The 16,984-nt window shown below is 37.4% G+C and overlaps 1 protein-coding gene and 1 long non-coding RNA gene across 7 annotated transcripts in view; one reads left to right on the top strand and one right to left on the bottom strand.

Annotated features, from left to right (window-relative positions):
* Positions 1 to 16,984, bottom strand: part of LOC124384584 (little elongation complex subunit 1-like) — a 294,671-nt gene that overhangs the window by 21,856 nt on the left and 255,831 nt on the right. The window lies entirely within an intron of this gene.
* On the top strand, positions 14,565 to 16,209 carry LOC124384726. 4 transcript variants are annotated; one of them, XR_006925537.1, is made up of 5 exons: positions 14,565 to 14,951; positions 15,081 to 15,280; positions 15,383 to 15,486; positions 15,571 to 15,724; positions 15,890 to 16,209. It is a non-coding gene; the product is annotated as an uncharacterized LOC124384726 (long non-coding RNA). The 4 variants fall into 4 exon arrangements; XR_006925538.1 differs by having other exon boundaries at positions 14,565 to 15,280; positions 15,386 to 15,486; positions 15,556 to 15,724; XR_006925535.1 differs by having other exon boundaries at positions 14,565 to 15,280.

Below are 16,984 nucleotides of genomic sequence, written 5' to 3'. Positions count from 1 at the left end.
TACATGTTTTCAGTGCTTTTTTGTTTCTTGTTTCTTTCAAGAGATTCATATACAATTTGAAGTCATTAATAAAATGGGAAAAGTTTGGTCTACATTGAGCCCACTTTTTCTTATGAATATGGAATTTTCCTAATAAAACAAGCAAATGTACAATATATTGTTGTCCACAATTCAAGTTTTTACGTTCTGTATAAAACAGCACATCAAATACACATATTTCTATCCCACATCCCATTTGTTTATTAATATAGAATTCTATATCTTTCCAAAATAACCTTGAGTTAATACAATGAAAAAAAAGATGCAAAATGGTTTCTTTTTCTTGACCACAGAATTCACAGAAATATGAAATATTCAGCTTAAATCTTTCCAAAACATGCTTAGCAGGATCAATTCTATGGAGTATTCTGTAAGACACTTCCTTAATTTTGTTATTTATACAAAACCTGTTTGGCAGTTTCCATACTTTAACCCAAGAAATATAACCAAATAAAGAAGAGCAAAAAGACTGTGCTGCAGGTAAAAATACAGAACCGAGAGCATTCCTTATTATCTTATTACAACACTGTTGTTTTAAAACATCAATATTCTCAATAAAAATTCTCTTACACGGATTAACCACGTCTATTCCTTCTAAAATATCGTTTTTTTAGAAGTATTGTCACACTCTTTGGAATTGCGTCAATAACAACAGCAAATTCTCTTGGTTTAATTGGTAATTGAAATTTTTGAAGAAATTCAGTATATGACAAAAGGTAGCCATGAGAATTAAATAACTGTCTTACTAAAAAAATACCTGAATTGAACCAAGCATAATAATATAAAGATTTGTTTTTAAATAATATATCTTTGTTATTCCATATGAAACAGTTGTGGGGTGAAAAATTGTGCTTATACACCAATTTCCATGCTAGCAGGGCTTGTCTGTGAAAACCGCCAATTTAACAGGAATTTTATCAACAGAAAATTACATTTCAACAAAAATCAATGCCTCCCAGACTCTTAAACATATAATTAGGAAATACATTCCAAGGACCATCTCTATTCTTCATAAACTCTATTAACCATTTCATTTTAAAGGTGTCATTAAGAGTATTATAATCTAAGCCCTCTAATCCCCCCTGCTCTTTAGGATTACAAATGATCTCTTTTTTAAAATAATGTGGTTTGTTCCTCCAAATAAAGTTATAAAGAATTCGATCTAGATCCTTAATAATCATGGAAGGAACTTCTAATGATAATGATGTATACACAGATCTAGATATACCTTCTGCCTTTGATAATAAAACCCTCCCAAATATTGAGAGGTCCCGCATTAACCACAAATTAAATCTCTTCTTAGTTTTCTCAATAATTGGCTCAAAATTTAACTGACTCCTTTGCTTTTCATTTTTACAAATTATTACACCCAAATACGTTAGCTGATGTTTAACTGGAATATTGTCTATTTCTGTAAATGAGCAATCTTTAAGGGGAAATAATACAGATTTATCTAAATTCATTTTAAGGCCTGAAACAGCAGTGAATTCCTCCATATATTTAATTATTTTCGGTACTTCAAAATTGTCCTTCAAAAAAACTGCAGTGTCATCAGCAAACTGACTAAGTTTAAATTGTACACCTGAAGCTGTGATACCATCGAATTGATTTCTCTTAATATGTGATGCTAAAACTTGAGTGACTAACAAAATAAAAAGGAGAGAGGGGGCATCCCTGCCTAATGCCACGATCAATATTAAATCTTTGTGAGGTACCATGAGCAAGTCTGTCACAGCAGGTCATTAGAAGTAGTGGAGCTCTAATGACGTCATTAATAGCGAGGACAAGACACACAGCAGTTTGGGATTCTTTTATTGACTTTATTGATTAATTGATTTGGAGTATGATTGTGTTTCTGATCAAAGTAAGTTCATGTGTATGGAGTAAAAACAACCTGTACATTTCTCACTTCCAGACAGTATTATGAGATGATCTGCTGGAAGTTCATGTTTAATGCTGCATGTTTTATAGGATTTATGAGCTGGAATAAATGTTTTACTTTTAAATGTTTTCTTTTAACCAACTGGTGCATTTTTATCTTTATGCTTCAAATGAGTTTTATAGAAAATACATTTTACTTATTAAAAAATAAAACGTCATTCTGAGTGAAACCAATTGTTTATTAAATGCATTATTCACTAAATAAACATCAATGAAAACTGGATGATTTGTTTTTATTGAATGTAAAAATATTAATTTGAGGATAATTGAATTTAATGAATCGAATAGTTTTGGATTAAATGAAGACTTTACTGAACTAAACAGCACTGAATTCTCCTTTAAATGAACTTAAGTTTACTGAACTAAATACTGTTACTTATATGAAAATAAACCCGGTTTCTTGAACCCTGTTCGGTTTCAGCCCCACTTTTGGGCCTCACAGCTGAAAATGACCTTCCTGACTTTCAATGGTAAAAGTTCCTGACAACAGTGTGCTACATACACAATTTACATCTCTTTTAAAAGAACACACTTTGGGCTTTACATCATCCATAGATGCTGAAGTTCCTTAGAAAAAAATGTGTACGTCATAAAACATTATTTATTAATAATTATAAATACATGAATTCGGTCCTGAAACAATCCAGAATAGTGACGGGTTAAAAGTCTGTGTGATTTTAAGCAGCCATTTGTGGAGAAGGACATGTTTATTCATTTAAAGGGGGCATTTAAGGAGGAAAGAAACAGTTCCATGTCCATTCAGTGGCTGCAAATTTCAAACCAATGTGTATTCCACATATAATTCACACGAATGCAGAGAACACCAAAAAGCCTCAGATTTTGATCCATCAGATGTGGTGCAGAATGTCTCAAATACAATCCAGTATAGTGACATTAAACATCATGCAGTGCAACGTTCAGGTGAAAATGAAACTGCCCCAGCAGCAGATAGTAGCGGTAAGGGATTAGGAGAGCAGAACAATTCGGCTGCATTCATCTTGAAAATGCAAACTATTCTCCATGTGTCACAGAGGGCAACACAGAAAATCATCCAGCATATTGTTTTCACTGTCAGAACCTTTTGTGAGAGAATCTGTATTCAATACACTGGAGAAAAAAAATAAAAAATCTCCACATACTGAACAACTTGTAAGTGAAATTGTACAGCCAGTGTCAGATAGTCCATGGCATCTAAAGGGGCAACAGCTAAATAGAGAAAATCCTATTATGAGGAAAAATTTCCATTAGTTAAAGCTGTAGAGAACATTAATGAGTCATCACAGTCTACCTTTATGTATGTGCCAATTATCTCATCTTTGCAGGTGTTGCTTAAAAAACAAGATGTACTTGAGAAAATTCAAGCAACCACTTCACAGTCACCTGGACAGTATTCATCATACTGTGATGCCTCATACCACCAGGAACTTTGCTATTATCAGTTGAGGGTCAGAAATGAGCAATATTTCCATATAATAATATGTTGATGATTTTGAAATTGCAAATCATCTGGGGACATACAAAACAATACACACAGTCTGTGCGGTTTATTAGATATTAGCTAACCTGCTAGTAAAATATCATTCTGTCCTCCACTCTAATCAGTGCGACAGTTTGGATATGAAAAGGTAAAACTTAAAAACTCTAAAAGCAGTGGGTATTTACATTGAAACATCTGGTGACTGTCTAAAAGGCACAGTTTACTCTGTTGTAGCTGATAACCCTGCTGCTCATGGGCTAGCTGGTTTCAGTGAGAGTTTCAGATCGAATTATTTCTCCAGATTTCGTCTCGCCATTCAAACAGAAATGCAAAACTCATATGAAATTGCTGGTAGTTTAAAAACATGAACAAAAGATCAGCAAGGACAACTTGTTGAAAAATACAAAACAATGAGAGTGATTGTAATTATGGTGTAAAACACAGTTGTGTTCTGTCTGATCATCTATCCTATTACCACCCTGTCACAGGATTTCCACCTGATATCTTACATGACCTGCTGGAAGACATCGTTCCTGTGGACTTGGCACATTGTTTAAAAGGTTTGATTAAGGTTTAATTCCCTCCAGCACTCAGATAAGGTTGACCATCCTCACCCAATTCCACAAAAGTTTGTCCATGGTGCAACAATTGGAGGGAATGGTGCTGAGAACCACACTCTTCTTAGACTGCTGCCTGTTCTTATTGGGTTCAAAATCCCATAAGGTGATAGATTTTGGGAAGTACTAATAGATTTGGAAGATATAGTAGAACTTGCTGTGTCTCATACTTTCACATATGAAACTATTCAGTACATGGCTTCAAGTAGTCTTGCCCAGCTTACGATTACGACCAAAGCATCATTATATTGAGCATTATACCATCTCATAAAGTGCTTTGGTCCTTTGGTGCATCTCTGGACAATGTGATTTGAGGGGAAGCATAACGTGTTCAAAAAATTGTTCATAATACTCATAACTACAAAAATGTAGTGATAAAAAACTGGTGTTCGTGGTGCCTTCCCTGAGTTTAAAGAGATCAAAACACATTACTCATTAAAGACAATATCTACTTTTTACTCAAAGACTATGAAACATTGTATGTTGAGCATTTAAGATCATATGAGCTCATAGAATATACAAACAAAGGTCATACAGTGAAATTTGTGTTTCAGCTAATAGACCAAATGCCATTATTCACCTTTAAAATATCAGCATTTTATTCCAGTGTCTGCATGAAAAAGCAGAACCATAAAAAACTCTGTCCTCTACCTTTTTTCACAGTCAACTGATAAACATTAAGCATCTGTTTGGACCATTTGTAAACTCTAGTAATCACCTTCCTGGACACAAAGGTCAACATAGTGATAGGTAATGTGTATTTCACATTGATTTATACACATTGGTGTGTGTTGTGAGGATTATTTGGTTTGTATATATTATTTCAATATAAGAGTACATTCTTACATATGCAAAGTGTTTTAAAAGTTTACATTAAGTTGACCTTAAAGGAATATTGTGATATGTTTAAGTTCTTTCCTGATCGAAGCTGACCGATTGCTGCTGTTTATATTTATAATTCCCCAGAACGCCAAACATTTTTCTAAATGCTGTGGCTTATTTATCAGCTTTGTGCAATACTTTAACATGAGAACTGTGTATGCATTAATGAAAATGATGAGTAATTGAGAACCTGTGTTCTAACAATAAGGGCAACATACATATATTGATATCTAAGGGTCGTGTTACAGTTCTCCTCGATACAGTACAATTAGAGTGGCTGATGTACTGAAACTAAGGGGTCATCCTAGATGACGACAACGCTGAGAGGCTGATTTTGCCCTCTCGTCCTGAGAATGTACATGGCCTCATTGTTGAAGTTAAAGAACTTGAATTTTTACTTTCAGCTTCAGTTTGAAGAAACAGAGTTTGACAATGCACTATGCAATCTAGTTAATATCGAGGACGTAGCCTCCCAAGCGACTTTTAGACTAGTTAAACTGGTTCTTCCAGTTTAGACGACACAATGCTACTGTCTGATAGATTAGTAGATTCACCAGAGCACCTTAGCCTTTGGCCAGAGGTCTTTGTTGTTCCCCCATTCTCATATGAGTTCGAGTACACTCTAAGAGACAGCAACGCTGCATTTTTGACAGAGGGAAAACTTTAAAGCTGACAAGGGATCAAAAACACAACATACTTGATGTGATGGCTGTTGAAATGTATAAGCATAAAGCCTATCCTAGTTCCAAACAGATTGGCAAGGCTGCAGAAACTCTACTATTCAAGCACCCCTGTCTAAAAGAAAAGGTTCTACAACAGGTTATGAGGGTTGGAAGAACAGCCTATGCTTCAAAATGGGCAACTACAGGACCAAACTGTCCAGGGCTGACATAAAGGGTGTTGCTGTGAATGAAGGAAAGTAAAGCAGGACAAATCCAGAAGGTTTAGCATCCAGAGCCAACATCAAATGACCCAGAAGAGGGGAAATTAATTTCCTTCCCAATTATCCCTGTGGACAGACTAAGGGTATTTTGGAAACCAAGAGGCTTGAGATGGTGGACCAGTTCAAGAAAGCTGTAGAAGGAAAAGACATGACTCTCATCCATCAGCATATGCAACACACCTTTCTCTCAGGCATGAAGAAATTTTGAATTCAGCTCCTTCAATTGCTGAACTAAAAGATAGATGTCCTGCACACTTTTGTGAAGCTCGAGTAAGTAAAAAAACTGTTACTAGGACCACATAGTGTCACTCGTCTTTGCAGCACTGCTTGAGCTGGAAAAAGTCTTAGTTTAATATGGATTGTTGATTTGTATGTCCTTTTGTTCCCAATGCAGCTTTACAGCTAATTTCACAGGATACAAATAAAATCTGCCATTTTCTTTCTATCCTGCTCTTGACAAATATACACCTCAGTTTCTGAATCTGTATAAAAAGAGGAAAATAGGATATTTTGGTGAGAAGATGGAAGACTTTTTGATGGCATATGTAGAACATGTAAATATATTTTAAGTGCATTGCATTACATTAAAGTAAATGTGAACACTCAACCCTGAGATCTTTGTGCAATGTATTTGTTTCTGCAAAAGGACAAAAAGGACATCAATGTATCCAGAACAGGAGCCCTGGCAGGTCTTTCACTTTACTCAAAGGAGGACTCCTCACAGATCTTCAACATTTGCAAGGTATTGTTATTGTCTTTTTACATATCTGCAAGTACAATTACCGTATTAAATATTCTGAGGTAAACATTGCTATAAACAGTGGTAAAAACATTCAGACTACAATTGCACCCCATTATACAGAAAAACAAAGAGAAATAATACATCCCATAAATCTCTTATATTCATTTAAAATGTTAAAAATACTACATTGCAGAATGCCAGTAATGACAATATGATTATAATAATACAATAATGATTCAGAAATTTATATCTAAAAATGATCTTTCTGATATTATTCTATTTGAAACCATGGATGGTTTAATATAAAAAAAAATGTTTTACATACAGTAGAACCTCGGGTTACGAGAAACTTTGAATACAAGCAAATTGGAATAAGAGAAAACATTTTTAATAAATTTTGTATTGGGTTACGAGTGTTGCATCGGCCTGCAAGCAAAGATTTTGAGCAAAATCTTTTTCATTTCCGATGTTAGGGGTTAAAATTTGTACAACAATTACCATTACAAAACCTTTAAAATCGTGTGTATATGTGTATTTATGGACTTGTGGAAAGCATCAAGTAAATTTCCTTTATTTCTTATGGGAAATTTTTTTTAGGATACCAGCGTTTTAGGTTGCGAGCTTGCTCCCAGAACGAATTAAACTTGTAACCTGAGCTACTACTGTAATTTGTTTTTCCAAGTGGCAGATGTACATTTGCACACACACTCACTGAGCATGTATTCTTATTTCAGGATGAGTTGGAAGCCCAGGAGGGAGCAGTGGCTCTGGTGTCAGTGGTGAATAAAGACGTGGTGTTTTCTTTAACACTCGCCATGTGTCAATCATCTTTGAGGATTAGGTTGTAATGCCCCAAAGATTTTGGACTGATTCACTTGTAATTTAGGGTAACTTTGGGCTTATGAATGCTCTACATTTGAGCTACCCTGAGAAGTTAAGTGGCTGTTAGATTTTTATCATGCCCAAACGAAACTTAATTCTTGGAGAGGTTTTCCATACGACCTGCTATGCCCGTGGTACCTTTCTGATATCAGGGAAGAAGAAATACAAAGCACACAGAATGCATGTTCTTCCTCTTCTTCTTTATTGCAGGTAGCAGAACGTATTTATACACATACAGAGAAAAGAAACCTGACCTAGTTGTTTCCTGTTAAGACAAGAGGATATACTAGCTGGCGATGTGTGAGTCCAGATAAGGACTCCCTGTTTACCTTACATACTAACATCGTAAATATTCTATAGACACTGAACAGACAAAGGAATGTGTGTGAAACAGTGTGAAAACCATCTTAACACTAACAATGGCCACTTTAAATCATTTATGATTCAGCATCACACACCAAAACATAAGATGTTCATCCTGGGAACAGAACCGGTGACATAAACTGCAAATGAGAAGATAAAGACAAACAAAAACATACAGATTCCATTTCATTCTTTCCCAACATGCATATAATCCTTCATCATCACCACTCCAATCGAGGCCTTTATGGCATGTCTTACCATCGTCATCAAACATGGCAACATACAAAGTATAATTCCAATATGTCTATTAGCAGTATTATAAGGTATACAGAACAGTTTCTTCTCACTGAATAATGTATTTAAAGAGAATAAGAAAAATTCGGAGTTAAGTTACAACTATGCACATATAGTTATAGAATTTAGACCTAGAGCAGGTATCAGGGTGAGCTAAACTAAACAGTCAAGTGAGTCAGATCTTCACCCTGGAGGTGGCCCCCTTTCTACTATAAAGAAAGGATCTTTCCGTGGCCTCTCAACTGTTTCAGCCCTGAATACTCACTTAGGTAGGCTTCTTAGGCCAACAGACCAATTAATGCATAGAATAAGTGGGTGCTGTTTTCATCCTGCTTTCGTGTATCCACTGTGGCTGATAATCAGTCAGAACTCCAGTTCTGGTTACAGCTAGAACAGTCGCTGGACCCAGATACTTCGGCTCACAGACCTTGGTAGGCTTCAGACTTCTTATCAGGACCTGCTAATTAGGCACAAAAGGGTGTGTTGGCTTATCTGTAGGCAGAGGAAGAGTTAGTGAGACATCAGCACTGATAGAATTAAATTTTCTTAACCAGGGCAGAAACGTAGTCGTCCACCATCACTTCCAGGTTACCTAAAGAAGAAGTGCCAGTGCGTCCGCTGTCCCATGGGGTCAGGAAAGGTTAGAACATAAAACTTTTAAAAGGTTAGTTTTGTTGAAGATAGGGTCATTCTCATTTCTGTGAGTACTACCGGGAGAACAATAGTCCAATTTTGGCCTGTTTCAATGCAGGCTTTAGTAATACGTTCCTTAATGGTTCTGTTTGTTCTCTCTACCACTCCAGCTGACTGTGGGTGATAGAGGATTATTAAAATAACAGTCACTTGCTAAACTTTTAGCCAAAAGTTGTGTTACCTTCGAAGCAAAAGGTGTACCGTTATCACTTTTATTCACACTAGGAATTCCAAACCTAGAGATGATCTCTTTTGTTAATATTTTGACAACCGTTTTAGCGTTCTCTGTCGCACATGCAAATGCTTCTGGCCACTTACTGAATCTGTCAACTATAACCAACATGTATCTCAAATTTCCTACAGGTGGCATATGTGTAACTATGGCCACTTTGGCAGGGAGTTGAACAGCTTTTAAAAAGTCGCCTATAAGATTAAAATGTGCTATGGGCTTTCCATCAGCTGTTTTGAAGTCTTTTTGCTTCCATGTGGCAAAATCATGCACAACACCATAAGCAGACTTAGAATCAGTGTATATAGTCACTACTTTACCTTCAGACTACTGACATGCTCTTGTAAATGCCACCAACTCTGCAGCTTGTTGATGTGTATGGTAATGATTTAGCTTCAACTATTACATCATATTACTATTATGGGCTAGGATCCCCGCAGCCGTACCACCACGTTCGTGCACATAGAGGTAAAAAGGTTTAGTATAATTCGGCTGATAAGTCAACAAAACCCTAAGGAAGACGGGTCCAGGTGAATTGACGCCCCCTATAGGTAAACACGAAAAGCGGCTGCGTCTCTGAAGCCAAAGGGACACAGAAAAAAGCAGAACAAAGATCAATCACAGTAAAAAATCTGTGAGTCTCTGGTATAGAGTTAACAATGGTAGCTACATCGGGCACCAAAGGAGCTAACGGAATAACTAATTTATTAATCTCCCGTAAATCTTGTGTTAGCCTCCAGCATTTTTTATCTGCCTTCAAGACAGAATTAATCGATGTGTTATACGGTCTTGTGTCTCGATCAAAACACCTTGTGACAATAAATTGTCAATAACTGGAGCAATGCCAACATTTTTCTCTTTCGACAATGGATATTGTTTAACAAAAATCGGATGATGTGTTTTCATGAGTGCATGATACGGTTTTACCTGGATTAAACCTGCCTCATCTTTGTGAGAGGCCCATAATTTAGGGTTAACTTCACCTAAATTTGGTTCATCAGGCAGGACCTCTGTGGCTCAGTTGATAGCATAAGGACAGAAGAAAAAGACAGGGAGACATTGGTTTCAAAAAACAGAATTTCCATTCTCATTTTGTGCATCATATCTCTTCCTAAAAGGTTTAAAGGCGAGTTTGGAATTATTGTAAAGCTATGATAAAAATTGTACCAGTCGGTGTCACTACAGGCAAAAGGTGAGTTACAGGACATGAAATTGGAAATCTATCTATTCCCTAATAGATGAACTTCCCCTTTTTTCTAGGACCTCCTCCTTGAGTTTTGTGCTGAGGCTGAAATGCACCACTTCCTGTTGCAGTGCAGAGCATAACGGATTAACTTAACCTGGAGCATAGCAGAAACCTCAAGCAGCATCTAAATCTCTAGGAAAAAGTATCTAGATGTAATACAATTTTACTCCATAATGCCAAATGATCTAAATAAGGATTAGTTCAATAACCAGCACAATTCCTATACATCCAATCTTTACACAGAACAAAGAACAGACACACAACACTTAATACATAGACAATACACACAACACATAACACTTAGACAATACAGCTGCGCAAGGCACCAGGGGGATCGCAGTCTTCAAACAAAAAGAGTAATCCAGTCTCTCCAATTGGATCACAAATTTTGTAAGTTAGGAGAAAAAAAATCGACTATAAAACCAAAACAAGATTGAAGTCTTTTCAAAATGTCTGTTTTTCTTTAGTTCCTTTTCTCTCACTTTTTTTTTTTTTTTTTAAACAATTAATTTTTCATAAATCTATTTTTTTCGGGCATATAAAAATTATCGTGGATTCTTTTGGATACTTCAGACAGTATCGCCTGTACTAGACAGACCGTAAAAAACGTCATCTAATCTTGCATGTTACATCTAAGGTGAGGAAACCAATGTCGTGACAAAATCATCCCTCCAAAGGAAATTATCATTAATTCAACAATTAATGCATAACCAAGACACAAACACATATGCAGCCCTATTGGCTGGTATACGGGACAATCCCCGCAAACAAGGAAGTATCTTAAAACTTACCTTGATGCGTGATTTCCCTTTGGATATTGCTGAAAGTATCTCGCTTCTGACACCAAAACTGTTAGATTTTTATCATGCCCAAACGAAACTTAATTCTTGGAGAGGTTTTCCATATGACCTGCTATGCCCGTGGTGCCTTTCTGATATCAGGGAAGAAGAACTACACGGCACACAGCAAATGCTTCCTCTTCTGTTTATTGCAGGCAGCAGAACGTATATATACACACAGGGAAGAGAAAAGGCTGAACGAAAGTTGTTTCCTGTTTAGACAAGAGGATATACTAGCCGGAGATGTGTGAGCCCGGATTAGACTCCCTGTTTACCTTACAGACTAACATCGTAAATATTCTATAGACACTGAACAGACAAAGGAATGTGTGTGTGTGAAACTGTGTGAGAAACATCTTAACACTAACAAGTCAAGTCAAGTCAAGTTTTTTTCTATAGCGCTTTTCACAGCAGACATTGTCTCAAAGCAGCTTTACACAAATCAACAGTCAAGGTAAATCGTGTGCATGTAAGCCAATCTCTGGCTTTAAATTGTGTAAGTGAAAAACTAAGAAAAGGAGGCAGAAACCGATGATAAGGAATGCTATCTCCATGATCAGGATGAAGCGGGGGCAGACACTGCTGGGTGGATACTGTTCCAGCTCAGTGTTGACTTGCTCCCCGAGGTCCAGGCTGCGGTGCTGACGGTTCGGGGAAGGTGGGACAGAGCTGGGGATGCCCTTCAACTGCAGCTTGCCTCTGTTGCGGTTGAAGTGGATGCTGTAGACACGCTGCATGGCCTCGGGGAGGCAGGACAGCACCACGCTGTCTGTCGCCAGTTTAGGGAGGCCCAGGGTGGGCACAGGGGTGTACGCCTGCACAGAGGGCACTGCAGGCTGTCGGGCTGAGAGGATTTTATGTTGATGCGTGCGAGGCACTCCAGGCAGAAGGTGTGGCCACATTGCAGCACTTTGGGTGTGTTGAAGACGTTGCTGAACTGACTGAAACACACGGCACACTCCAGGTCTGGGAGGTCATCATTACAGAAAACCTGGGCTTCAGAGACCTCCATGGTGCAAGACGTGGTGGTGGTGCAGGGTGTTGTGCATTGTGCTGTAGAAGGCGCTGTGGGCTCCGTGGGGCTGTCAGGGGCATAAGGAGAGCGATCCATGTCTGTTCGAGAGCTGAAAATCAAACACACACACACACACACACCACAATCTGGTTTATTTGCTTTACAAACACGATTTATTAAATACAGCACCAGTATGTGAGTTTCACATGTGTCCGATTCTTAACCAGCAAAAAGCCTTTCCTACTGTTAATGATACATTTGTTTTGAAATGCAACAACACAGAGTCATGCAAAGCAGCAGAGAGAGAGCAGGCTGGAGCTGTGTGCATGTACCACATGTGTGTCATTCACAGTGTCTGACCAGGGGTGCAAATATGGGGTATGCAGTAATATGCAGTGCACAGTGGCACCACACCTGGTGGGGAGGTAGAGTTACAGTTAGGGTTAGGGTTAGGGGGGCATTGCATGTAGGGAATTCAAATAAATAAACATGTCCCTTTCCACAAATAGCTGCTTAAAGTGAAATGCGTAATTAACTGCCAAATATTTACCGTCTTCAAGTACCACATTTTTCTCTGAATGTATTCTAGACAAATATATCATCAATGAATTATAAGTACTAAATGTGCACATGCAATTATTATACAGCCATGGTGTGAGATTGTGGAATACTGTCTATGATTAAGTCTGTAATTTCTCGACAAAAGTGTTTTTAAAACTAAACCAATATAAAAACATTTATTCAGCTCATAAATCCTATAAAACATGCAGCATTAAACATGAACTTCCAGCAGATGAACTCCATACATCCTGTATTTATACCAAGAGATCTTTACAATTGACACGATCATTGTAAAGGAAAAAGTTCACTCAATTAATTTAATTATATTTTATATATACAGTGGAACCCAGTTATCTCGCCCTCGGTTACCTCGACAACCCTATTAAGTCGACGTTTTTGAAGTGGAACCGCCAAATTCTCGCTTTTTCTAAGCATTTTTTATCGGTTATGTCGACTTTTTTTATGTCGCGGAACCCTGATATCTCGAGCACAATGGGGGGAAAAATTAGAAATTTTAGCGTCAGTTATGTCGATCGGCGCTGTGCAGCCGCAGAAGAACTCGCGAAAGTGGTGGAAAAATCAAACCTTACAGACACTACAGGTGTTGTATTGTATACTGGTGAATTTCTGCTGTTAGTAAGTGCACATATGCATTTTTTTGTTAAATGTTATGCGAAGAACGGGAACGCGGCGCTCCAGGCTTCAACTGCTTACCGTCGCTCCTTATCGAGAGAGCCGTGCTCCTTACGGAGCGCGCGGGCGAGCAGGGTAAGGAGCACGGTTCTCTCGGTAAGAAGTTGAAGGCGGGAGCTTCAGAGAAAGCGGCCGAGAAAGCACCTGCCACGCCTTTCGGCCGCTCACGTTTGAGACTTTTCTGTCCCTCGTTTTTGGTTTCCGGTTCGTTTTGGATCTTCCGGGGTTTTTTTCCGGCTTCGTGCGGCGCCATTCCATTCACAAACTCTCTCTCTCTCTCGGCTTATCTCCCCCTCGGCATCGCGGTTGTACGTTTTTTCGGACACTTTGCTTTGTGTGTTTGTGCGGATTACTTCAGCCTGATGGTCATACGTTATCATACACTTAGTTATGTTTTTCTTTTCTTTCCACATGTGGACTAAATGTGAGACGGCACTGTGCAGACGCTGTTTTTTTTTTGAGTGATCTGTGTGTTTATAATGTTGAAGAATATAATAAAGGTTTGGATGGAGAATGGACGGTGGTTTGTATTGTATACTGGTAAATCTCTGCTGTTAGTAGGTGCACTTATGCCTTTTGTTGTTAACAAACGTATGTACATTTTTATAGCATGACCATCAAACAAATCGCGGCAAAACCCTCCAAAAACACGTGCATGCACATTCTCATTTATTAACGCACATCGTGTACATAAAGAAATTTCAAGCACGTTAATATACTGCCGCCATTTTGGTTTTTGTTTATCTCGATCATCGGTTACCTCGATGCTTTTTGGCGACCCCCTACGACATCGACATAACCGGGTTCCACTGTATATATATATATATATATATATATATATATTTTAACTGGTTAATTTATGCATCCCGCAATGCATCACGGGAAGAAATACTTCCGCAAAAGTCTTCAAAAGTATGAAAAAAACTTTCCTATAAGAAAATGACAGTATAAATAATAGAAACATGTTGAATAGAAAATAGTTTGATGGAGAAACTTACAGATGAAACACGATGAATCTCTGGATTCCGCTTCACATCAGCGTTATTTAGCCACGCCCACATCGCCTGTGACGTAACAACCCTTTTCCTCGTTTTAAACCTATAGATGTTACAGGTGTATAATTTACCCTGTTACATTTACATGTCCTGTTTCAACTCATACAAAACTGTTGATTTGTCATGTTTATACTCATATCTGTGTTTAAAAATGTAGTTACCTGATCAAAATGGGTGCTTCTCTTAAATGCCTTGATAATAGAAGCTGATGTCACTTCCTGTCCTGATTCCTCCTCTTCTCTTTCTTTATTGTAATCTCATTGAAGTGGTGGGTTTCTCCTAAATTTATGAAAAGTTAATTTATTTCGATATGAATTTCTTATATATTATATAATTCTTTTTTTTTTCACGAGACAGAAATGTAAATCAGGGTAGTGTAGAAAAATATGACGTTGTGGCGCCCCCTAACGGTAGCAGCTGAAATAAGAAGACTTTTAAATGTATTTTTCTCACTCAAATCTTTGTGATGTTACTTTATCTATCTGTGTGATTATTCTACACTTTTTGGGTGTATATTTATGAATGTGAGAACACATGGTGATAAGTCTACCACACATTTATTTTTATAGAGAACAATAAGTGAAATATCACCACAGAGGCTGCTGATTTGTTCTGTGTTCATCAGAAAAAACATTAAATACTTCCAGTGAACTGCAGTCTGCTGTCCCGTGTACCAGTGGACAGCGAGCGGTCCAACCTGGAGGACAGAGTGATGGAGTTGGAGGAATGGCTCAGTGAGACACACAGAGAGTGTGTGATCAACACCAAGGTGAGAAACGTAATCCTGGTGTAAATGATTGTACAGCTGAATGAAGAGTCTCATTGTGGATGTGAACATTAATGACTGAATCCGTGATCCTCTTCCTCATAGCAGTGTTTTAGGAGTGTGAGCAGGAGTGAGAGACTCACAGTGTCCTGAAGTACCAGTACAATCATCTGAGGGAAACTGTAACCTACAGCAAGGAGTCACTACAGGTATCAAGTGTTTAAATGTCTGTGTAGACGTCAATTAAACCAACAAGCTTTTTCTTCTAAAACTTCCAGGTCTTCTGGATGAAGCTGAGAAGAAACACGAGCAGGTGCTGGAGTCCAGTGTTCATCTACAGAAAGAGATCTACAAACTGGTATCAGACATGGACTTACTGTAGCCTCAGCTGAGCTGAAAGAGGAAGAGCTTCTTCAGACTAACAGGAAGTGCAGCAGGTTAATGGCAGTAAGTGGGAAACTCCTTGCATTAAGCAGTACATGATGAGTTCCTCCACATGCTGTATGAACTTGAAGAGAAGAAAAGTTGTATTTCTAGTTGGAGATGCTGAGTTTCTTGTTGATTGAATGGATGTAAAGTTTAAAGCTGTTCTGTTCCATGGTTGTGTTTTAGGAGTGGGAACAGTACCAGGATGTTTACTGTACCATGAAGGTGAAGTACGACGGAATGAAAGAATCCGTGAAACATTTGTAGATTTTCATCACAGACTTGTACAGAGCATGTAGCGCCATCACTTGGCCTGAAAAGCAGCTCAGTGGTCACGTGGTCGGTTATGGCGCTCAATAAGTTCCTGATGTGGTTTCTGTTTGTATTTTTTTCCTCATTTCATTAATTCTTTCTTTGCATGTGAATGTGAATGAAAATAAATCTCTTGTCACTGTGTGATGTAATATTTTTGCTGGAAATTGCAATAATAAAGTACTTAAAATGTATGCATTGTTTTCTTAATGTACTTATTTAACTTTAACACTTATTTTATCAAAAGTCTCTTTTCATTATATGGGACATGGTTTGTATTAATGTTATATGTTTATTTTATTCTACTTAATAATAATAATAATGAAGATGATAATGGGTTCAGCAGGTTCACAGAATAATTTACGAGTCACTGTTCTATAAACAATAAAACATTTTATTTTTAATGACTGAAAATGCTACAAAAATGTCACATGATGAAGTATAATAATGCAAACACACAAAGATACAAATACAATTTCCAAATGATGTAAATATTAGTAAAGAGTATTTAACAATAAATATAAACTTTTATGAATAAAAAGTTCCAAAGTGGGTTTAAAAAAACAACCTAATAATAAACAACAATAGATACAAATATTAAATCCACAAATGTAGAATCATAACAACTATATAATATTAGCAAACAATATTTATAAACTGTAACATTAACACGTCTCTGAATGACTCAAAACACCAGGAAGAAATGATTAAAGGAGCAGAACTGGAAGAAACAGCAGGACCGGATGCAGATGAAGGACTGGATGAAGGAGATGGACTTTGACTACCAGGCTGTAAAGACACATATTGTATATTATAATTTAAGCATAATAATAATAATGCTGATGATGATAATGACACATGAAGGGCTTTTTAAATGACATGAATCTGCATTGGTACATTTACATTAGGTTTGGCTGCTGAATTGTTGCTGAAGGATCCAGCAAACTGTGACTTTGTAAAGTAAAAAAG

Source organism: Silurus meridionalis, chromosome 4 (genome assembly GCF_014805685.1).
Source record: "Silurus meridionalis isolate SWU-2019-XX chromosome 4, ASM1480568v1, whole genome shotgun sequence".
Classification (NCBI taxonomy): Eukaryota; Metazoa; Chordata; class Actinopteri; order Siluriformes; family Siluridae; genus Silurus; species Silurus meridionalis.
This window is presented reverse-complemented; position numbering and strand designations above follow the sequence as displayed.